The following is a 24,434-nucleotide window of genomic DNA, read 5'->3' as shown; positions in this document are numbered from 1 at the left end:
CTTGGGGATAATACAGGCTCTAAACATAGCTTCTATACCCTGGCCCTGCCAATCTTTTGTGCCCCAGACAGTTTTCGTGTCAATGTTGTCTTTCCAAAAGTCAAAACCTAGTTTAGACATTTGAGCATAAAAGGCTGCAGAATAAATCTGTTTGCTATTTGTCAACATACTTTTCTTGCCTGTTTTGTTTACATTTTTAAAGTAAAAAGATTCAGCATTGGATACATTGAACCCTGAAAAGTATGGAAACTTATTGGCAAACGTTTTTGAGCTACCCTTTGGTGGCGTACGACAATGTTTCCATTGGTTATCCATTAATACATTTCTAGGATTTACAGATTAGTGCAAGAAATGATGACCATAGTGATTATAACAATACATTTGTTCATTGACTGATAAACCATCTAAATATTCATGATTTGTGAATACTGCAGACATTTCTAAGTCTGACTTCATATTATTAACAGTCTCGAAGTCCCAATCATCAGAAAATGTACTAGATGAAACAAAGTCACTTAATAAAATCTAAAATTGGTGTAGAATCTTCAACACCTCCGATGGGCCAAAAATGTCATAGTCAGTTCTGTCCCAAGCTATACCCCAGGTATAGAAACGGCTGTGATGTTCACTGATGACATGTCTCTTTATTCACGTAGGGGTGATTTGTGCGGCTTGAGGAGTAAGTTGATGTTCTTAATTGCTGTGTCCATTTTGACATATGTTCCATTTATCAGCATTCCCAACGTTATTACCAGAGTCAACCAAATTAGAAGAAAAAGCACACCCAATACAGTCCAAAGTTCAATCCATAGTTGTTAGACCTGGCACCATTGGCGTCGGTCTCCCTTCCATTTTTCGCTGTTGCCTCATGTATTTTTGCTGGTATTAGATGCTTTGGGCACTGTTCATTGCTTTTCAGTGCCACAGTGCAAGTGCTCCCTATTTTAAATTGATGTTTTATTTAGTGGTTCCATGTTTGGCTATTTGGTTTACTTGTCAGACCCTATTCTAGTGCCCTGAATGTGCCCAGGGCGTGCAAATCCAAATGCTGCTGGTGGGCCTGCAGCACTGGTTGTGCCACCCACAGATGCAGCCTTGTAAAATGTGTCTAAGGTCTGCCATTGCAGAGCCTGCGTGCAGTCTTGTACAGTCATGCTGACTGGGCAAGTGCACCCACTTGCCAGTCCCTAAACCTTCCCTTTTCTTCATATCAGTCACCCCTATCGTAGGCCCAAGGGCAGGGTGCATTGTCAGTATAAGGTAGGACAAGTCCTGATGTGTGTGTCATGTCCTAATAGGGAATTCCAGCAATTTTCGTTTTTCACTATTGCAAGGCTACCTGTTCTCCAAAGGCCAGAATGGGCTGTTAGAGGTATTACATTTTATAATCCTAACTGTCTCAGAGAACATGGTAGAAATTCAAGTTTAGTATGCCTGAACTCAGAATGCTAAAATACATCTTTTAGTGAAGCTGCTTTTAACATTCTGTGTTTGCAAATACCACTTTTAGAAAGTACGTCTTTGCTTGTCTAACCAGGCAAACCTGCCTCTGCTAGGTTGTGTATTCCTTTATCCGGTTTTGTGAGTGACAGGGCTGGGGGATTCCAAGACACAGGCTGAGTCACCCAGTGGTGAATATAGGGATCTGCATCTAGATGGGAGGGAGGAGTTGCACCTGAACCTTGAATAGGGCTGTGCCTGCCTTCCACAATGCTGGCTCCACCTCCTGGGAAGTGGCTGATGTCTCTACCCTGCACACTGAAAGAAGAGAAGGAGTCCTGTGAACAAAGTGCTCCAGGACTGTACTTGCCTTCCACAATGCTGGCTCCACCTCCTGTGGGGCGTCTGATGTGCTTGCCCTGCACTGTGACAGGAAACGAGAAGTCTGGTAAACAGAGTGCTTCAGAACTGGTATGGACTGGGCAAAGCCCCCTCTCCACTTAGAGAACATAGGAATTTGGGGTATAAATATTGGGACCCTGATCCCATGAAATTAGATCACTTTGGACTACAAGGAGAGGAACCTGAAGAAACTGAGGAGAGACTATTCTCAAGCTGAAGTGCTGCTTGGAGGATTGGCCAGCAGTGGTTGCCTTACTGCCAAAGGAAGGATGAAGGATCTTTGTGTACTTTGCTTCAACTTGTGAAGGATCTCCAAGGGTTCGAAAAAGAGCTTGCCACCTGCTGAAGTCTCAGGGACAACAGACTTCACCCCCAGCTCCCCAGAGTTCTTTGGAAGTGCCTGCTGCTGTTTTTGGGCCTTCTGAGGAACTGCATGTCACAAGGAGCTGGAAGCGCGACTCATTGAGAAGAAGTGTGTCGCCGTCGCTGTGCCTGCCGTCGCAACTCCGAAGGAGGCTGTCGCCGCTGGAACTTCGCACTGCACCACATCTGAGAGAAGCGTGCCTCAATGAAGAGGAAGTGTGTCACCGTCGCTGCTGCTACCATCGCAACTCTGAAGGAGGGTGTAGCCACAGTAGCTGTCACATTGCACCGCATCGAGAGAAGAGTCTCGCAATGAGGTCGGAGCGTGTCGCCGTCGCTGTGCCTGCCGTCGCAACTCTGAAGGAGGGTGTCACCGCTGGAACTGTCGCACTGCACTGCATCAAAGAAGAGCGCCTCGCATCCCGAGAAGCACGCCGCTGTCAGATCTGCTGCCGTCACATCGTAGATGTCGCCGCTGTAGTTGTCGCATCGTGCGGAAGCTTCACGCATAGTGGGAGAAGAGTGTCGCCGCTGGAGCTGCTGCCGTCGCATCGTCAGGGTGTTGCCGCTGCAATCCATGCATCGAACCGAGAACTTCTCGCATCCCGAGAAGCATGCTGCATCTGGAAGATCTTCACGTCGATATTTCTTTGCACCTGAACTTTGCCGCATTTCCCTTGCTGTGACATTGCTTGTCATGGAAGCGCAATGCAACCTAAGGTACATTGACGCAAAGTGTTGCATCTAAGAACTGAACTGAACTAAGCTAAAATATACCATCTTAAAGTAACAGTATTGTGTATTTTTGTCGTTTATGGTCTTGTGGTAACTCTATATGAAGTATACTTATTTTTTATATAAAACCTGTGTGGTGTCCATTTGTAGTGTTGTCACTGGGTTACTGTATGTGGTCACAAATGCTTAACGCAACGCCTCTGAGATAAAGCCTGTCTGCTTGAGCCAAGCTACCAAAGGGGTGAGCAGGAGTTATTTTAGGAGTGTAATCCCCTTATCCTGACTAGAGGCAAGGGTCCCTATTTTTTACAAGTACCTACCTGTGCCAACTAGACACCACCAAATCTAACAATGGTGAAACCAGATAACTCTTTTCCAGGTGATGAAAAAGGTCTGTTGCTTGTTCTTTGAAATTTCTTTCTACTGGCGTTGTTTCAGGCTCACTGGAATCCTCAGAAAATGTATCAAAGTTAATGAAAAAGCCAGAGGCAGTACTGTCAATTATGGGATTACGGGATCAGATGATACTTCATTGTAGACAGGCGTTTCTTGACAAACTGTTATTTGGGTTTCAAGAGGTACAAGTTCCATAGCTTTGTTGCTTAGTCCTTCATTTCACACTGCAGATTCTTCAAAGGTGATGAGTCTCTCAGTTTGAACCTAGCAAGATTAGGGTGTCTGCCACATTGGCGGAGTCCACTTGGCCTACTGTTTAGTATAGCGACATGATGTGGTTTGACCAGGTCGATTGACACAAACCTGTTCTCCTTTTTTCCAGCAAGGGGCAGCAGTAATACTGTTCTTGATCTGTGGATTGCTAGGACAGGTACTGGTTGTCTGTAAAAAGGCCCACATTCCTTCTTGTCCTTGATCTTCTCTTTGACTAGATCCCCAAGCTTAGGAATCCAGACAGGCCTTGTTGGGACGGTCAGTTTTTCTTCAGTGGTGGTTGGCTTCAGGAACACGTTACTTTGTTTCGTTCTTATTTCTTTCAAGTCCTGTAAAACAGCCAAACGGTCTTTGATATCAAAATGTTTTTGGTCTACCACTGAAGTCTGACAATCGAGGTCCGCTACTAACATTCTGGTCCCAAAAAGGACTATATATGGAGTGATACCCCCTAGAGAACATCTTGGCAGATTGTTAAGACTACGTTGGACACTTATTAGATCTTTGACCCACCCTTCACCCGAGCCTAATACCCTAGCTGTGATAGATTGCTTTATTTCCCTTTTTTTCTCTCCACAACTGAATTTCCCTCAGGATGGAATGGACTAGAGTACCGCAATGCAGTGCCCAATTTGTCCACAGCCTCCTTGTAAGCTCAAGAGCTAAAGGCAGGACCCTGGCCAGAATGTAGAGTGCCAACTGCGTATGTGCCGATAAAGACTTGCAAATCTTTTATAACAGTTCGAGTGTCAGTCGAGCCCTGAGGCCACATCCAAATGAACCTTGAACATGAATCCACTGCGACTATGATATATTTGTATTTACCATCCCTCTGTAAGGGACCGCAGTGGTCCAGGTAAATGCAAGCTAATGGTTTATCTGAAATTAACAGGGGCGTCTGCGCAGGACGTTTCTCTGTAGAGACTTTCATCTTTCGGCTTATTTCACATTCTAAAACATAGTTTCTGGTTTGTTTCCTCATGCATGGCCACCAGTATCTCTGTTTCAATAATGACACTGTGGTGAAACACCTGCATGTGCAGAGGCAAGCCCTTCATGTGCTGCTAAAATTAGTCCTAATCTATGTTCCATGTTTGGAATTACTCTATACCCCACTCCAATGATTCAAGCAAACAGAATATTGTTTGCATCAGTTACATATGAGTATTTGAGTGGAAACCCTTTAGGTAATGTTTTACCACTGTCTTTGCTTGAAGCATTGACAGCTAGCTTTATTTCCCCATCTATTTTAGTTTTTGAACGAGTGATTGCAGCTACGGAAGCCGTTCGCACTGCCCCTTTCGCAGCTTCGTCAGCCAATAAAATCCCTTCAACATGAACGCCATCACGTTGATGTCTCAGCGTATATATCACATGAGTGTTTTGTAGTCCATGTAGTAACTGAACTACTTGTTCCCAAAGCAGTTTATGCTTAATTGTGCCAACTTTTGCATCTTTGTAACCGTTTTGAATCCAGTTTTGCAAGTATTCATTGTAAGATTGAACACAATGATACAAATTGCACACTATGAGAGTGGGGAATTCGCGATCTGTATTTTCCAGTGCCATCTTAAATGCTTGTAGTTCAGCTCGCTGAGCTGTGCAATCTCCTAGCGATTGAGTTTTATTGACCATTTATCAGAATTTGCCATCACGCCAACGGCCTTTAACGATCGCGACTCTGCACTATAGGCTTGTTTACCCCCCAAAGCTTGTTGAGCTTATCGGTCAGTATAAATTATACATTCATACTGGTCTGGAGGCAGAATTTCAGTAGGCAGAGGACATTCTTATTCGTATTGTTGAAATGCTTGTGTCTTCAAATATGGGTGAAAAACGTATTCAACGTCTGTTGCAGAAAGAGACTTAACCCATTGTATCCATATCAGATGTAAAGCTTTACCATTCAGAATGCTCGCTTTTGTCACTGCCTCTAAAGCAGGTAAAGGAGTAACTACCATAATGCGCCTACTCTCTTTTTTTGCTACTGCAGTTTGAACCACTGTCAGAATTTTTTCTGTTGCAGTGAATTTAATTTCTGCTTGTGTGTACAAGTGTGATTTGTAAGCTATTGGTACTTTTTCACCTTCGATAAAAGTTAAGTCAGTAAATCCGCATTGCCCTGGAATGATTGGATCACTAAGTTGCGTACGTTTACGAGTGTTTGCAAATGTTTAGTTGATAACATATCTGTCTGTAATTAAAGCAAAGTTTCTGTGTGTTTTTGTGTCCAATTAAATGATTTGAAATCAGGTTTCATTAATTTGTAGAGAGGTTTAACCCTTTCTGCATAATTTAGAATGTATGTTCTTCCAAAATTCAGGAAACCCAGAATCAACTGTAAGTTTTTCAGCGTTTTTGGAGGTTGGAGCAGTGCACATTTCTCTAGAAATTTTGCTGGCAGGCTTTTGCCTTCACTTGAAAGTTCATATCTTAGAAAGAGGACATTTAAATGGGCAATTCTAGATTTTTTTTAATTTAATTTGTACCCTTCAGAGGCGAATCACAATATAATTGTATTCACCCTATTCAAGTGCCTATCCAAGTTATCGTCTGTCAGATAGATGTCATCGACATATGACAATGCTTCATCATCATAAGTTTGTAGTAACTCTGTTACTCTTGCTGAGAATAACCCAGGACTTTTCTTGAATCCCTGAGGGAGACAACAGAAGTGACGCTGTGTCCCCATAATTAAAAAAAGCGGTCAAATACCTACTTTCTGGTGCAATGTTTTGATAGAAGAAACCGTTAGAAATATCTAATGTTGTTTTATATTTTTTACGCACAATGTTATTCATTAGTGCTGCACTGTGTGCATTTTGTACTACACATCTTTGCAACAAGAGTTAACCGCATCGCTGCTGCAGTTATTTTTGCACTGTGCGGCTGTTTTCAAATAACTGCGTTACATGACGAGCTCAGCTTGTCATCCGCACACGTCACCCGTGGCTGATGACGAGCTGAGCTCGTCATCAGCATCGAAGGGGTTAAATGCCTGTAATCCAAAACTAGAAGATATGTATTGTCCGGTTTGGAGACAGGAAACAAAGGATTGTTCATTGACGAGGTGCATGTTTCAATCACCCCCTGGTATTCAAGTTGATCTAAGATCTCCCTGACCTGTTTTTTAGCTTCCTGCTTATCTGAGTACTGCCTTTGTGCTGTTGGTTGATTTTTTTACTGGATTTTATGGTGAGGAGAATCCTCATCCCATCCTACATGATTTTTGTATAATGCAGGAGCTTGGGCTACTGCCCATTTCCTAGCATAAGTATATTTACAAAGAATTTGAAAATTATTAGAGAAGGCTGGCATAATCATGTCTTCGCCATGTGGGCACTCCCTGAAAAATTCTGGTGGCCTGTCTTGTTCAGCTAGAAGAATGTCATAACCCTTAGAAAGTCGCTCCCAAAAGAGTGCTTTTATTTTTCTTGGTATGTCTCCCTCCATCGGGAGTGTTATTTCATATAACTTTTGTAGAGAACTAACCCTGGTATCTGCAGTTTCAACTTGAATGAATTCATTCAAATCCACTGTCTCCAGAAGATCCTTCAGGTTCTGGCGAGCTATTGTGGCTTCTGCTGCGTTGTCCAACATTGTCTGAGCCCATTCTCTGTTCTTGAGTTGTGTCCTCAAGATCCTCGGCATGTCTGATTTTTTGACCTGCTACCTTCTTTTTGGTGAATTAAGTTTTCTTGTTTTTCTGAACGTGTTGATCGTCTTTGGACTTTACGCGTTCTTCCTTGTTTTCTGACGGTCCTCTTCTTTCAGATTTCTGTGACCAAGTCTGAAAGGTATGAGAGGAAAGTGCATCAGTATCTTGATATCTATCGGGTTTTTTTCAAATTATCCCTATTCCTGAGGTTGTACCTCCTTTCATTGGGCTCCTTTTGAGGGGACCTACTTCTGGAATGAGAACTCTTCTCTTTAGAAGTGTGTTTAGTGTTTTCCCACTTCTTTTTGGAGGGAGTAGGAATGTTTTTAGAAAAGACCTTTTCAGGACTTTCCGACAGTTGGGGTTTCACTGGCTTCCCACCCAAACTATCTCTGCCTATTTCTGCGTAGGATTTTTCAATTATTCTTTCTAGTTCCTATGGTTGCTCAGTTACATCAAATTCTCTTAATTTCTGGCGGATTGCCACTGATGCTGCTTCTCCTTTAATATTAGCTAATATTATTGCTGAGACGTGTTTGAAATCTTTCAGTATTTTCATACCCAGCTTTAAAGCAGGCTCTGCCCTGTATTCATTTTGAATCAGTTTCAGGACATCAGGTATTACCGCCATAGGCGGCACACCATGTGTTTTAGTGTAGATTGCAGCAAAGACTGTACCCCAAGTGGTGAAGTCCTCCAGATGTGGTGTGATCCCCATTGGTAAACAGATTGTTAAAATCCTGTGTCTTTCATGAGCGTTAGTATTGGGAAATAATTCTTTGATTTGAGTAATTGTTTGAGCTATCCAGAATGGAATTTGTTCCCGCTTTGCAGGTAATTTACCAATGACTGAATGTAAAGTCTGTGGTGTTATTTTTAGTGTGTTCGCCTGGTGAGGGGAATGTTGAGGAATCATTATTGCAGGGTTGACTGTGAGAGTCCGCATGACATATTGAACCAATAGTCCATACATTTTGATTAACTCTTTTAGTTGAGTTTGTAACTCTACATCTGCATTTCATTAATCTCAGGATGTGGTGTATAGCTGGCTAAAACTGGCCTTGTTGCTCCTTGTCTACCTAGTGGACCGAGCCTGGTAATGTGATTAAAATGTTTTAGGGCGCCTTTAAACCAGAGCTCATGCTCCTGGTATGTGAGTGGAATTTCAATATCCTCGAAAGGAATATATTCCTCTGGTGGTTCATCTTCTTTGTAGAAGTGAAATGTCTGTGTTACTGGATTTGCTTCAGGAAAGATTATCCATGAGGAGAATACCTCTGTCTGGTGATATTCATGTGCCTCTATCACAAAAACTATCCTACTACCTCTCAATGTTAGGCCATTTCTTATAAGTTTTATAGTGATGGCTTTCCTTCGATTTGGAGAAATGGATGTGACATCCTCATCGGTTTCGTGAACACCTGTATAGTATAAAGCTTGTACGGCGTCATCACCTGTAGCTCCACTGGCCTCGGTGTTGTTGACGTTATTCGACATTGTTTAATGAAAGTTTGCAGAGCAAGTTTCAAGGAAACAAAGATAAGGTGCACAATATTTTAGAACACTGTATCCTTCAACCTTAAACAAACCAAAAAAGCTGATACATAGGATATTTCGTCCTACTTGGCTATGGCGGATATTATCCCTTTACCCACTCCAGACGTCTATTGGAGAATTTACAGAAAAAGGGGTCTCTGTGAAAAGCACAACTGAGTTACTTTAGTATCTAGCATTAAATTAGTGCCTTACCAAACGTTGGGCGCCATGTAGTGTAGTTCCTATATTCCCATTAGGCTCTGCGCATTGGAATAATATATCCTATAGATATGACATAGGACTGAGGTCAGTATGTCTAGAGCAAATATACTAAACTTAATTGTGAGTGCCAGGTAGCTTAGAGGTCACTAGAAACTTTCTAAAATACACAAGAAGGGATTAGTTTCTAAGAACCGCATAAACATGAAAACTTTGTTTCCCTAGTACTGAAACAAATACCTTCAGAGTTGTGGAAACAGTAGATTAATATTTTACTCAGTCCATCTTGCATGTTTTGTTTCCACAGAGTTGCTGAGAAATAGTGAGACAGGCGTTATCAATAAAAGGTTTATTAAACAGTCTTCTTTCTCATGCAAGAGAGGTGAACTTCTACAATCATTAGACAGAATGCAAAGTATAATGCGTACATCGAGAATAGTATTATAAAATAATACTGTAATAGCATTATTTAGTGTTAAGACATATAAAAATATGTACATAAATAACACAGGCTAAAATACTCAACTGGTGCTTCTAAAATACGCCTACCCCAATGTACCTAACCTAAGTCTAGTACGAGGGAAGAAGTAAGTGCTGTTTAGCATAGACTTTAGCTCTGCCAAGATTTGCCAAAGGTTTCTCTAGGTTCTAATCAGCTCCATACCTTAGAATAAACGAAGTTGGTATCTCTGTCTCAGACTCGATTTCCTGACAACCTGCAAGCGGAGTCAGAAACACTGGAGCTCAGTTCTCGGCAGAGGAGGACAGCTTCTTGTCAGTGCGTCAGCTAGAGAGTCGGCTCCCTTCGGTACTTGCTGTAGCGAGCTAGATCGGGCAAGTAGGTAGTTGAAGTGCACAGAAATACACCGTGCTTTGCCATAGCAAGTGAAGATATATTTATACCTTGAAGGTGTTTAGGAATGCCAGCTTTGATGTAAAGTTGGACATATGAACGTCATGGATGAACCCCTAAGGAATAGTTGTTCATGCATAATAAATGAGTTTCTTGAAGAAATCAATATCCAGGCTAGGGGAAGTCCCTTCTGCTTAAGAGTCTGGTTTTTCAAGAAATCGTTGTGAGGTTGATGAATGAATGGGCGTAGCCATGCCTGTTTTTGGGCAGCATGTGCTATGCCTAAATAAGGGCTTGATTTCTATGCCTATATAAGGGCAACGTGAATTGTACCTATATAAGGGCATGACTTGGGAACATTCATTTGGAATCCAAAACACCATACAACAATATCAATCAATCAGAGTACTTGTAGAGCGCGCTACTTACCCGTGAGGGTCTCAAGGTACTGAGGGGAGGGGGGGTGCTGCTACTGCTCGAAGAGCCAGGTCTTGAGGAGTCTTCTGAAGGCTAGAAGGTCTTGGGTCTGCCATATGTGGGTAAGGAGGGTGTTCCGGGTCTTGGCGTTGAGGTAGGAGAAGGATCTGCCGCCAGAGGATGTTCGTTGGATGCGGGGACAGCGGCGGGTGCGAGGCTGGCAGAGCAGAGCTGGCGGGTGGGGGTGTAGAAGCTGAGTCTGGTGTTAAGGTAGGCTGGTCCGGCGTTGTGGAGTGCTTTGTGTGAATGGGTGAGGAGTTTGAAGGTGATCCTCTTGTCGATGGGGAGCCATTGTAGGTCTCTCTGGTGGGGGGTGATGTGGCTACGGCAAGGGATGTTGACGATCAGTCACACAGAGGTGTTTTGGATGAGTTGTAGTTGTAGTGTTCGTAGGTGTTTGGTTGGGATTAATGCATAGAGTGTGTTGCCGTAGTCCAGTCAGCTGCTGACGAGGGCCTGTGTCACCGTTCTATTTGTTTCGGTCGGGATCCACTTGTAGATCCTGCGGAGCATGCGGAGGGTGTTGTAGCAAGAGGAGGAGGCGGCGTTCAACTGCTTAGCCATGGAGAGGGAGGAGTTGAGGATGAATCCTAGGTTGCGTGCATGGTCGGTGGGTGTTGGTGTTGTTCCCAGTGTGGTCGGGCACCAGGAGTCCTCCCAGGCTGAGGGGGTGGGTCAGAGGATGAGTACCTCCGTCTTGTCCGAGTTCAGCTTCAGACGGTTGCTCCTCATCCAGTCGGCGACGTCATTCTTTCCCTAGTGGAGGTTGGTTTTTGCGGTGTGTGGGTCCTTGGTGTGGGAGAGGATGAGCTGCGTGTCGTCGGCATAGGAGATGATGTTGAGGTCATGATGGCGGGCCACTTGTGCGAGTGGGGTCATGTAGATGTTGGACAGCGTCGGGCTGAGGGATGAGCCCTGGGGGACGCCGCAGATAATGTTGGTGGCTTCGGATCGGAAGTGTGGGAGGCGGATGCTCTGGGTTTTGCCGAAAAGGAAGGACGTGGTCCAGGCAAGGGCCTTCTCCTGGATTCCGGCTTCTCGGAGGCGTGTCTTTAGAGTGCGATGGCAGACCGTGTCGAAGGTGGCCGACAGGTCCAGGAGGATGATGTTTTGCCATTGTCTAGTTGGCGCCTGATGTCATCTGTGGCGGCGATGAGGGCTGTCTCCGTGCTGTGGTTTCGTCTGAATCCAGACTGGGACATGACCAAGATGTTGTTGTCTTCCAGGTGGTGGGTCAATTGCCTGTTGACGATCTTCTTGTTGACCTTTGCCAGGAACGGGAGCCGAGAGATGGGCCGGAAGTTCTTGACATTCTTGGGGTCTGCCTTGGGCTTCTTGAGGAGGGCGTTGATTTTGACGTGCTTCCAGCTTTCCGGGAATGTCGCTGTTTTGAAGGAGATGTTGATTCCCTTCCATAGTTGGGGTGCGATGGCTGTATTTGGTTTCTTGAATACATGGTGTGGGCACGGGTCTGACGGAGATCCTGAGTGGATGGAGTTCATGACCTTGCGTGTCTTGTCATCATTGACGTTGGACCAGGAGGTCAGGCAGATAGCGCTGGTGGTGTTCACAGGGGAGGTGGAGTCTGGGGTAGTCGGCGCAGTTGTGGTGTTGAAGCTGTCGTGGATGTCAGTGATCTTGCGGTGGAAGAAGATGGCTAGTGATGCACGCAGTTCCTGTGAGGGCGGGATGTCATTGGCGTTGTTCCTGGGTTTGAAGAAATCCTGTACAATGCTGTAGAGGTCTTCATTGTCGTTTGTGTTGTTGTCTAAGCGGTCTTTGAAGGAGAATCTCTTGGCTGATCTGATGAGGTGGTGGTGTCTGCCGGTGGAGTCCTTGTGGGCTGTGTGGTTGTCCGGTGTGCGTTCGTGGAGCCATTTTGTCTCCAGTTTCCTGCATGCACGTTTGGAGGTCTGGAGCTCGTCGGTGAGCCAGGTGGTTCTCTTGCTGGCGTGGCTGTAGGAGTGTTTCTTAAGCGGGGTAAGGGTGTTGGCGCAGTCGTCGATCCACTGTCTGAGGTTGCGGGCTGCAGCATCAGGGTTGGTGGGGTCGGTGGGTGGGTTCTGGGAGTGGGTGATCAACCAGGTCTTCGGTGACTTTGTCCAGTAGCGGTGAGGCAGCTATTGGGTGCGGTGGTGCATGGTTGGTTTCTTGAAGGTGAAATGGATGGAGCCGTGGTCGGTACAGTGGAGTTCGGTGGTATGGTCAAAGGCGATGTGGGTGCCTGTGGAGAAGATGGGGTCTAGCGTGTGGCCGGCGGCGTGGGTGGGTGTGGTGACGAGTTGTTGAAGGCCGAGGTTGTCGAGGTTGTCGATCAGGGTGGCGGAGTTGGCATTGTTGTTGTTCTCAAGGTGGAAGTTCAGGTCCCCGAGGAGGATGTAGTGGAAGTGAGCGCGTGGGTGCTGAACTGAGCCCAGGGTCTGGGGGGTCTGTAGATGAGTGTTCCTCTGAGGGTGGTGTTGGGGTCGGTGTGGATCCGGAAGGGCAGGTGTTCAGCGGTGTTGAGGGTGTCGTTTGCGTGGGTGGTGACCTTGAGGGTAGACTTGTGGTCGATAACTATTCCTCCTCCGATTCAATTGGCACGATCCGTGCCACATCCGGGATGGCTATGGTGATGTCCGGCACGAAGGAGTCATTCCACCAGGTCTCGGTCAGGAAGGCCACGTCTGGGGTGGAGGTGTCGAGCAAATCCCAGAGCTCAACGACATGTTTGCATGCTAAGTGGGTGTTTAGTATGCAGAGGAGGTGGTTGGGTCCAGTTCTTGGACGTTTGGTGGTTCTGTTGCAGGTGAATCTGCAGGTGTGGCAGGAGAAGGGTCTGTGGGTCAGTTTCGGGGCTGCTTGGAAGCAGGTGTGGTTTCGGCCTGTGTTAAGTGCATGGAGGCTGCTGGCGTCGTAGTGGAGTCTGGTGTCTGGCGTTCGCAGGGTCCAGGGGTTCTGGCGCTGGGTGCGGCCCAGGCACGGATGGGTGTAGACGGGCTTGTCTTAGGCGTGCCTTTGGCGCTTCAGCGGCGTGGCCGTGCAGCTGCTGCCATTTAAAGGGGAGCTGGGATAGAGTAGCAGCTGGGAGGCAGGAGGCGGGTGGTAGGGGTAGTAGCAAGCGAATGGGCGTGGGAGGGCGGGGCCACAGGGGCAGCAGCGGCGGGAAGTGAGCAGTGGGCATGGGGGGACAAGGAAGATAGCACCAAGGGATGGGCAGCACGACCAGGGATGCGGGCACAAGCACAAGCACAGGTGGAGCTGCAGTGGGAGAGGAGTGACCTACCTGGAAGGTCAAGGGTTGCGATCTTCACCGTGCAGCTGCCGCTATTTAAAGGGAAGCTGGGAGGGAGGAGCAGCTGGGAGGTGGGAGTCGGGAGGCAGGGGCAGGGGCAAACGAATGGGTGTGCGGGGCGGCCGCAGGGGCAGCAGTGGCGGGAAGTGAGCAGTGGACACAGGGCGAGGAAGATATCGCCCAGGGATGGGAACGACGACAAGGGATGCGGGCACAAGCACAAGCGCAGGTGGAGCTGCAGCGGAGGGAGCGACCTACCTGGAAGATCAAGGGTTGCTCGCCTCACCGCACAGCTGCCGCCATTTAAAGAGGAGCTGGGAGGCGGGAGGCGGAAGGCAAGAGCCGGGGAAGGGACAAGCGAATAGGCGCAGGGGCGGGCTGTAGGGGCAGCAGCAGGGGGAAGTGAGCAGTGGGCACGGGGGGCAAGGAAGATAGCACCCAGGGATGGGCAGTATGACCAGGGATGCAGGCACAAGCACTAGCGCAGGTGGAGCTGCAGTGGGGGGAGCGACCTACCTGGAAGGTCAAGGGTCGCTCTCCTAACCACACACCTGCCGCCATTTAAAGGGGAGCTGGGAGGGAGGAGCAGCTGGGAGGCGGAAGGCGGGAGGCGGGAAGCGGGAAGCAGGAGGCGGGAGGCAGGAGCAGGGGCAGGGGCAAGCGAATAGGCGCAGGGTTGGGCCCCAGGGGCAGCAGCAGCGGGAAGTGAGCAGTGGGCACGGGGGGGCAAGGAAGATAGCGCCCAGGAATGGGCAGCATGACTAGGGATGTGGGCACAAGCACAAGAGCAGGTGGAGCTGCAGCGGGGGGAGCGACCTACCGGGAAGGTCAAGGGTCAATATGTTTCACTTCTACCAAGAAGATGATCCACCAGAGGAATACATTCCTTTCGAGGATATTAAAATTTCACTCACATACTGGGAGCATGAGCTCTGGTTTAAAGGCGCCCTAAATCATTTAAATCACATTACCAGGCTCGGTCCACTAGGTAGACCAGGAGCAACATGCCGATTTTAGCAGGCTATACACCACATCCCAACATTGAAGAAATGTCAGATGAAGAGTTACTAAATCAACTCAAAGAGTTAATCAAAATTTACAGACAATTGGTTCAATATATCATGCAGACTTTTACAGTCCAACAACCAGTAGTTATTCCACAACATAACTCTCACCAGGGGAATACACTGAAAATCACACCACAGACTTTACACGCAGTCATGGGTAAATTACCATCAAACGTGAACAAATTCCATTCTGGATAGCTCAAAAAATTACTCAGATGGAAGCAGTTTTTCCTAATACTAGCCCTCATGAGAAACAAAGAAATTTAACAATCTTTCTACCAATGGGGATCACACCACATCTGGAGGACTGCACCACTTGGGGTACAGTCTTTGCTGCTATTTACACTAAAGCACATGGTGTTCCATCAATGGGGGTAATATCAGATGTCCTGAAACAGATTCAAAATGAATATGGGGCAGAGACTCCTTTAAATTTGGGGATGAAACTACAGAAAGATTACAAACAGTTCTCAACAATAATATTAGCTAATAATAAAGGAGAAGCAGCATCAGTGGCAATCCGCCAGAAGTTAAGGGAATTTGATGTAACTGAGCGACCACAGGAACTAGCCAGAATAATTGAAAAATCCTATGAAGAATTAGGCAGAGACAGTTTCAGTGGTAAACCAGTTAAACTACAACTGTCTGAAAGTCCTGAAAAGCTCTTTACTAAAAACATTCCTATTCCTTCTAAAAAAAAATGGGAAAATAGCAAATGAACTTCTAAAGAGAAGGGTTCTGATTCCAGAGGTAGGTCTCCTCAAAAGGAGCCCTCGGAAAGGAGGTATAACCTCAGGAATAAGGATAATTTGAAAAAACCTGATAGATATCAAGATACTAACACATGTTCCTCTCGTACCTTTCAGACTTTGTCACAGAAATCCGAAAGAAGAGGATGGTCAGAAAACAAAGAAGAACACGTGAAGTCAAAATTTGATTAACACGTTCAGAAAAACAAGAAACCTCAATTCACCAAAAAGAAGGTAGTAGGTCTAAAAATCAGACTTGCCGAGAATCTTGAGGACACAACTCAAGAACGGAGAATGGGCTCAGACAATGTTGGACAGCACAGCAGAAGTTACAATAGCTCACCAGAACCTGAAGGATCTTCTGGAGACACTGGACCTGAATGAATTCATTCAAGTTGAAACTGCAGATACCAGGGTTAGTTCTCCACATAAGTTATATGAAATACCACTCCGGATGGAGGGAGACATACCTAGAAAAATAAAAGCACTCTTTTGGGAGCGACTTTCAAAGGATTATGACATTCTTCTAGCTGAACAAGACTGGCCACCAGAATTTGTCAGGGAGTGCCCACGTGGCGAATGCATGATTATGCCAGCCTTCTCTAATCATTTTCCAATTTGTTTAAAACATTTTTATGTCAGGAAATGGGCAGTAGCCCAAGCTCCAGCATTATACAGAAATCATGTAGGATGGGATGATGATTCTCCTCACCATAAAATCCAGTTAAAAAACTCAACCAACAACACAAAACAGGCAGTACCCAGTTAAGCAAGAAGATAAAAAACAGATCAGGGAGATCTTAGATCAACTTGAATACCAGGGGGTGATTGAAACATGCACCTCATCAATGAACAATCCTTTGTTTCCTGTCTCCAAACCAGACAATACATATCGTCTAGTATTGGATTACAGACATCTAAACTCTTGTGACAAAACATTTGCAGTGCAAAATGCACACAGTACAGCATTATTGAATAACATGGTGTGTAAAAAACATAAAACCACATTTTACATATCAAATGGTTTCTTTTGTCAAAACATTGCACCTGAAAGTAGGTATTTGACCGCTTTCTCAATAATGGGGACACAGCTTCAATTCTGTTGTCTCCCTCAAGGATTCAAGAATAATCCGGGGTTATTCTCAGCAAGGGTAACAGAGTTACTACAAACTTATGATGACGAGGCATTGTCATATGTCGATGATATATATCTGAAAGACGATGACTTGGATAGGCACTTGAACAGGTTGAACACCATTATACTTGGATTCGCCTATGAAGGGTACAAATTCAACTTTAAAAAATCTAGAATTGCCCATCTCAGCATCCTTTTCCTAGGATATGAATTATCAAGTGAAGGCAAAAGCTTGGCAGCCAACTTTTTAGAAAAATGTGCGCTGCTCTAACTACCAAAAACAATGAACAACTTACAGTTGATTCTAGGTTTCCTGAATTTCGGAAGAACTTACATTCTAAACTACGCAGAAAGGGTTAAACTTCTCTAAGAATTAATCAAACCTGATTTTAAAACAGTAAATCAGAAACAAAAACACATAGAAATTTTGTGTTCACTCCAAACTGACATGTTAGCAACAAAACGTTTGCAAACACGCGTAAATGTACGCAACCTAGTTATCCGAATCATTCCGGGTCAATGTGGATTCACCTACTTAACTTTTAATGAATGTGAAAAAGTACCAATATCTTACAAATCACACTTGTACACACAAGCTGAAATGAAGTTCACTTCTACAGAAAAAATTCTGACAACTGTTCAAACTGCTGCAGCAAAAGAGAGAGCCCTCGCACAGGGAAAACAAATTATGGTTGTGACACCTGTACCTGCCTTAGAAGCAGTATCAAAATCAAAGCATTCCAAATGCAAAAGCCTTGCAAACGAGATGGAAACAATGGGTTAATTTTCTTGCTGCAACTAATGTTGAATACGTTTTTGATCCATATTTAAAAACAAGCATTTCTACAATACGAACAAGAATGTCCTCTGCCTACTGAAATTCTGCCTCTTGACCAGTATGAATGTATAATTTATACTGACGGATCAGCTCAACCCGCTACGGGGGTAAACAAGCATATAGTGCAGCCTGCGCGATCGTTAAAGGTCGTTGGCGCGATGGCAAATTTAGACCAATAGTCACTAAAACTCAATCCTTAGGAGATTGTACAGCTTAGGGAGCTGAATTGCAAGCATTCAAAATGAAATTGCTCGATTCCCTGGAGTGGGGGATAGAGCAATTTCAAACAGTAAACGTAGAGTAGCTTTGATATATACGAAGCACATTTTGGAGAGGGTCTGACACATCAAGGGATCTCTAAAACAATATTAACTGTAAAAGAAACGTATTGGTGGACAGGGATGAATGCTCACATTCATATGTTTGTCATTGACTGCATAGACTGCAATAGAGATCGCAGCACAGAGCACAGCCAAATACCTGACTATTGCATAGCCAGCCCAGTACAGACACCATGTTAGACAGCATTAGACTTTCTACACCTAGACGTCCCTGTGGACAAATGCGGTCCCACAAATATCAAGAAAAGGTTCATTTGGATGTGGCCCCAGCGCTCGGCTGACACTCGAACTGTTATAAAAGATTTGTGAGTCTTTATCGGCACATACGCAGTCTGCACGCTACATTCTGACCAGGGTCCTGTGTTTAGCTCTCAAGCTTACAAGGAGGCCATTGCCAATTTGGGCGCTGCATTGCGGTATTCCAGTCCATTCCATCCGGAGGGAAATTTGTTTGTGGAGAGAAAATAACGGGACATAAAGCAATCGATAACAGCTAGGGTATTAGGTTTGGGTGACGGGTGGGTCAAACATCAAATAAGTGTCCAGCATAGTCTTAACACCTTGCTAAGAAGTTCTCGCAGGGTATCACTTCTTATGAGGACCTTTTTGGAACAAGAATGTTGGTCGCGGACCTTGATTGTCAGACATCAGTGGTGGAACAAAAACATATTATATATCAAAGATTATTTGGCTGTTTTACAGGACTTAAATGAACTAAGAACGAAACAAAGAAACGTGTTCCTGAAACCAACCACCACTGGGAAAAAAACGACCGTCCCAGCAAAACCTGTCTGTATCCCAAATGTTGTGATCTAGTCAGAGAAAAGATTGCGGACAAGAAGGAATTTGGGCCTGCTTACAGACAACCAGTACCTGTCCTAGCAATCCACGGATCAAGAATAGTTTTACTGCAGCCCCTAGCTGGTAAAAAGGAGAACAGGTTTGTGTCCATTGACCTCATATAACCACACTATGTGGCCGATACTAAGCAGTAGGCCAAGTGGAATCCAACATTGTAGCAGACGCACACCTCTAGCTACAATCCAAGAGGTTCAAACTGAGAGACTCATCCCCTTTGAGGAATCTGCAGTGCGAAAAGAAGGACTATGAAACAAAGCTATGGAACTTGTACCTCTTGAGACCCAAATAATAGTTCTTCAAGAAACACCTGTCTACAACGAAGTAGCACCTGTCTACAATGAAGTAACAAGTGATCAAGTGGTTCCAGGGATTTCAACGAATCCTGATACAATCCCAACAATTGACAGAACTGCCACTGGCTATTTCATTAACTTTGATACGTTTTCTGAGGATCCTAGTGAACCTGAAACAATGCCAGCAAAAAGAACTTTCAAAGAAGAAGCAACAGACCTTTTTCATCACCCGGAAAAGACTTATCTGGTTTCACCATGGATTGAACTTTGGATTGTGTTGGGATTATTCTTCTACTTAGGTTGACTCTGGTATTAACTCTGGGTATGCTGATCAATAGAAGATATGTCAAAATGGACACAGCAAGTAAGATCGTCAACTTACTCCTCAAGCCACACAAATCATCCCATCATGAACAAAGAGACTTGTCACTAGTGAACATCACAACCATTCCAATACCAGATGGTATAGTTTGGGGCAAAACGGTTTATGACATTATTGGCCCGTCGGAGCTGTTGAAGATTCCACACTTATTCAAGATTTCATTAAGTGACTTTGTTTCATCTAGTACCTTTTCAGATGATTGGGACTTCGAGACTGTTAATAACATAATGTCAGACTTAGAAATGTCTGCAATATTCGCGGATCATGAATATTTAGAAGGTTCATCAGACTATGAACAAATGTATTGTTATAATCATTATGGTCATCATTTCTAGCACAAATCTGCAAATCCTAGAAATGTATCAATGTATAACCAATGGGAACATTGTCTTACGCCATCAAAGGGTAGCTCAAGAACGTTTGCTATGAAATTTCCATACTTTTCAGGATTCAATGTATCAAATGCAGAATCATTTTTCTTTAGAAATGTTAACAAAACAGGACTGAAAATTATGTTGACCAATACAAAACAGATTTATTCTGCAGCCTTTTATGCCCAACTGTCTAAACTAGGTTTTAACTTTTGGAAAGACAACATTGAGGCAAAAACTGTCTGGGGTACAAAAGATTGGCAAGTACAGGGGTTGAAGCTTTATTTAGAGCCTGCATCACCCCTTTGCAAATTATGTTTTTGAATGACACTGTTCAACAGATGTCTTGCCTTGGGTTAGCCAAGATCAAAGACATGAACAATCCGTCCATACCTACACCTACACCTGATAGAGATAACACTTCAGTGGGGGAGGTCAACGTACATACTATTTTGCATCACAACAGAGCAGATCCATATTGGAATAAATGGTTGATCTGGCCCACAGACACAAACAACTGTCAAGACAGATTTGTGAACAAGACACAGGGTTTTACATTCAATAGGCCAGACCCGAGATATGTTCAAAGACAGCATCCTGGAATAGTAACAACATACAGTGTAGGGAAGCTCTGCCTTGTTTGGCTACAAAGATCTACACTTAAAAATGTAAAGCAGCACTTATCTTTACTTAAAGATGGCGCTGATCTTAGGGAATTCTTGCTAGGACCAAGAAAACCACTTCAAATTTTTTTATATACATGCCGGTATCTATGCTGCTTATAATGAAGCATGGAAGATTACGCAAGCAGAGACTGAAGAACGAATACAAGAAATTGATTGTATTAATTTAGAGAAAACTCTCTCTGTAGTTGAAAATGGGTTAATGACTCTGTCGTCCAGGATATATTCATTGGACAGCATAGTGTCTACTGCCATAGACATCATGGAACAGGACTTGGTCATGCTGCAAGATGATCAGTCGCAATTACGTTCTATCATGCTATTAGGCTGGACTTTACAAAACCTTCATTCAGGCTAGGTGCCTTGGCGTTTAATCAATACTACGTCACTGTTTTCAGAATTCAATCTCACTGATCAACAGATCAAATTGGCACAAAGGGGAGCGGACTATACGGTGCTGGGCATTGAAAAACTGGAAAGATTGCCATTTACGGTAGCAGGGAGAAACGCTACTGAATGGATTATACATGGAACAATCACTCTGCCTGTTACAATTTTCCATTTTAACCACATCGCTGCTGCGGCGATTTTTGCGCTGTGCGGCAATTTTAAAATTACCGCGATACATGACGAGCTCAGCTCGTCATCAGCACACGCCACCCGTGGGTGATGACGAGCTGAGCTCGTCATCAGCATCGAAGGGGTTAAGTATTGCCTAAAACACATAACAGCAGACACATATGAAAGGTTGGGTAAAGAATACATCAAGACATCCTGGGAATTACCATACACACACAGATGTTGGAGTGGGGGACGTGAAGTGCTTCTTAGCGGTTCAAACTGTAAGAACGCACTAAGCGGTTCTCTCCTTTGTCAGGGTATACATTTACACAGGACCTGCGATGCTTCCTCTAACAATTTATCATGTCACCTGCAAGGTTAACCAGCTGCGGTGATTGATCCAATTTTTGGACAACTTTCAAATGGAAGTTACCTCATGTTGAATGATCACAGCTGCTGTGGCATGTTGCCAGGCATCAACTAAAGATCAAGCGTGACCGCTTGCCCTCTACGCACTGTTGCGGTTCCAAAAGTGGAATTAAATCTGACACATATTTATCACATTTTTTTATATGAAAACACTTCAAACTTTCTGATTTGTCAACTTTGTTTTTTTACTGACACAGTTATTGTATCAAGCATAATATATATTACATGCAGGTAGATACGGTGGGTTCATAATCCTTTCAACAGAAATTTTTTTTCTTCTACAACATAGATGTTAGCATTACATCAAGGTAAAAATATTTCACAAGCAATTTGTCCCTGCCCAATGCATTTCGGGCCACCTGGCCCTTCGTCAGGGGCGATACTTGAGTAAATGAATACACCGTACGCTTGGGACCGCGAGGAAGGAGTGAGGGAAAATTGGAGTATCGAAAGTATTGTTCTGTCCAGCACAAGTCCCTTCTTACATCGGTATGGCTCAGTGACTCCGCGAACTCGCAGATCGTTACTGCATGCAGCTGCATTTATGAGAAGGACTAGTCCGGGCGGGTTTCTGCTCTCGGTGTAAGATTTAACAGCTTCCAGTGATTATCAATTTTAAAGTCAGTAACAGCGTATCAACCAGGACAGCACCACACTACAGTGTTGATGTTTGCTCAAGTGACGGATCAGAGTTCCCCACACGGGCAGACTTGAAAAACGGTTGTTCATCCACTACATTGTCTTTTCATTTACTCAAGTATCGCCCCTGACGAAGGGCCAGGTGGCCCGAAATGCATTGGGCAGGGAAAAATTGCTTGTGAAATATTTTTACCTTGATGTAATGCTAACATCTATGTTGTAGAAGAAAAAAAATTTCTGTTGAAAGGATTATGAACCCACCGTATCTACCTGCATGTAATATATATTATGCTTGATACAATAACTGTGTCAGTAAAAAAACAAAGTTGACAAATCAGAAAGTTTGAAGTGTTTTCATATAAAAAATGTGATAAATATGTGTCAGATTTAATTCCACTTTTGGAACCGCAACAGTGCGTAGAGGGCAAGCGGTCACGCTTGATCTTTAGTTTATTTATTTCACTGACGCAGTTCGGACAAAGCGTCTCCCTCCACAGCACGCGTAGTAGATTATGTTTAGGAGTTTCATTTTGTGTATTGATTTGTTTAAGTAAAGGAGTGCCTCTCCCATCACTAATTGTTATGTTGCCAGGCATACCATATCTAGTAACTGTGTCATCCAGGGTCATTTGCTGTATGCAAGTATTGTTTCCAAAAAACAAGTTAGTCAGGGAGTCACCACTTTGGCCTTCACTGAACATCTCCTCTATATGAATTGATACTCTAAGCAGAATGAAAGCCATTCTTTTGCAAAAAACTGTGCCACTGACCTCGGCCAAAGAGACCTATTATCTACAAGTGGCAAGGACTTCTGCCGAGATACATGGCCTTTTAACTACAAACTGCCCTATACTTTTCTCAGAAATGTTAAGTCATATCTTAAACATGTCTGATACGAGCAGTATTGTAAGTATGTTTAAGACCGCATTTTCCGGACTATTAGCACCTTTTCAAGCAGTCCTAGAAATATTTCCAAACATTGTGCACTCTGTGTTTGGCAGACTGCCCCTCCTTTTGGGGCTCATTGCAGGGATACTATTTTTGCTCCTTCTGCTACGATATGGCAAGCCAAGTCACCAGCGCAACTCTAAACGCCATAGAGAGAGCTCTATTGGAGATGAAGTGTCATGAGCGCATCGTCCAAATTTTGGGGTTAACTCATCTACGAGAATTAAATATCACATGGCTTCTGTCATTCAAGCCAATCTGGCAAGATTGCATCTTACCTGTTCTATGCTGCCTGCAATGCGGAGAAGAATGCGTGCTAGACATCTGTCCGACACTTCCATCAGCCATGCCAACGGATGTTGATACTTTGCTGGACCTGGTAACGGCCCATGCGCAGTGTTGTCCGGAGCGGCTACTAATTCTGATGATGGCATTCATTGAGATCTAACAAACTCAAAATGCTGATGATGAGGTACGAGAGGAAGCTACAGGCACACAGGTAACATCCGATTCGAACATTGCTGATGCGACCAATGCTGAAGGTGATGCTTCACATCTATGTGCGGTTAATCTTCTACAGAAGGTAATCCAACTATCACCTTTTCTCCAAGCTCAAACACTGACTTTTGAATTTGGCACACAGTGTTCTGAGACACTTTGAATTTGACCCTTATTTTTTCAAAACAAAGAACTTTTTCCTATGATACATTTTTTTCTCCAAATTTTTATTTTTGCCTTTTTGGTAAAGGTAATCTGCTTATAGTGGAACTATTCATAGAGAACAAGAATTCTTTGAATACTTCCATAGACAATATATGACCTTGTCCACATTCAAACAGTTTTATGTAATCTGACATGAAATGGTTTCGACACTTTTTAATCTGTATTTAACAAGCCATTTCATAAATGTATACTTTCGTGATTCATTCAGTGAGCATTTAAAAATGTCAACTTGTGCTTACAATGAATACTTGCTTTAATGTGTACAGCACCAATGCTTTAGTTTGGATACATCATTTACAATGTATTTGAAACATGCTTCTAGCACTTCATGTGTAGATATGATTTAGATATGTTTAACATGTTAGAACTTAGTAATGTCGGACAAAAAAGAGTGGAGTGGGTGTTGAATGTCGATTTAGATTCTGTGTGCATTTCCCGATACATTCCCTTATATAGGTACATTTCACATTGCCCTTATATAGGCATAGATATCCAGTCCTTATTTAGGCATAGACCATGCTACCCAAATACTGGCATGGCTACTTCCATCTGTTCATCTACGTCACAAAGAGTTCTAGGAAAACCAGACTCTTAAGCTTTTAGGGGCATCACCTTGCTTGGATATTGATTTCTCCAAGAACCCATTTATTATGCATGAACATCTATTCCTTAGGGGTTCATTCATGACTTTCATATGCCCGAAGTTACGTCAATACTGGCATTCCTAAACACCTTCAAGGTATAAATATACCTTCACTTGCTATGGCAAAGCATGGTGAGGTTCGGTG

The sequence above is a fragment of the Lissotriton vulgaris genome, chromosome 8 (assembly GCF_964263255.1).
Source record: "Lissotriton vulgaris chromosome 8, aLisVul1.2, whole genome shotgun sequence".
NCBI lineage: Eukaryota > Metazoa > Chordata > Amphibia > Caudata > Salamandridae > Lissotriton > Lissotriton vulgaris.
The sequence above is the reverse complement of the archived record's forward strand: the minus strand, read 5'-3'. Positions refer to the sequence as shown.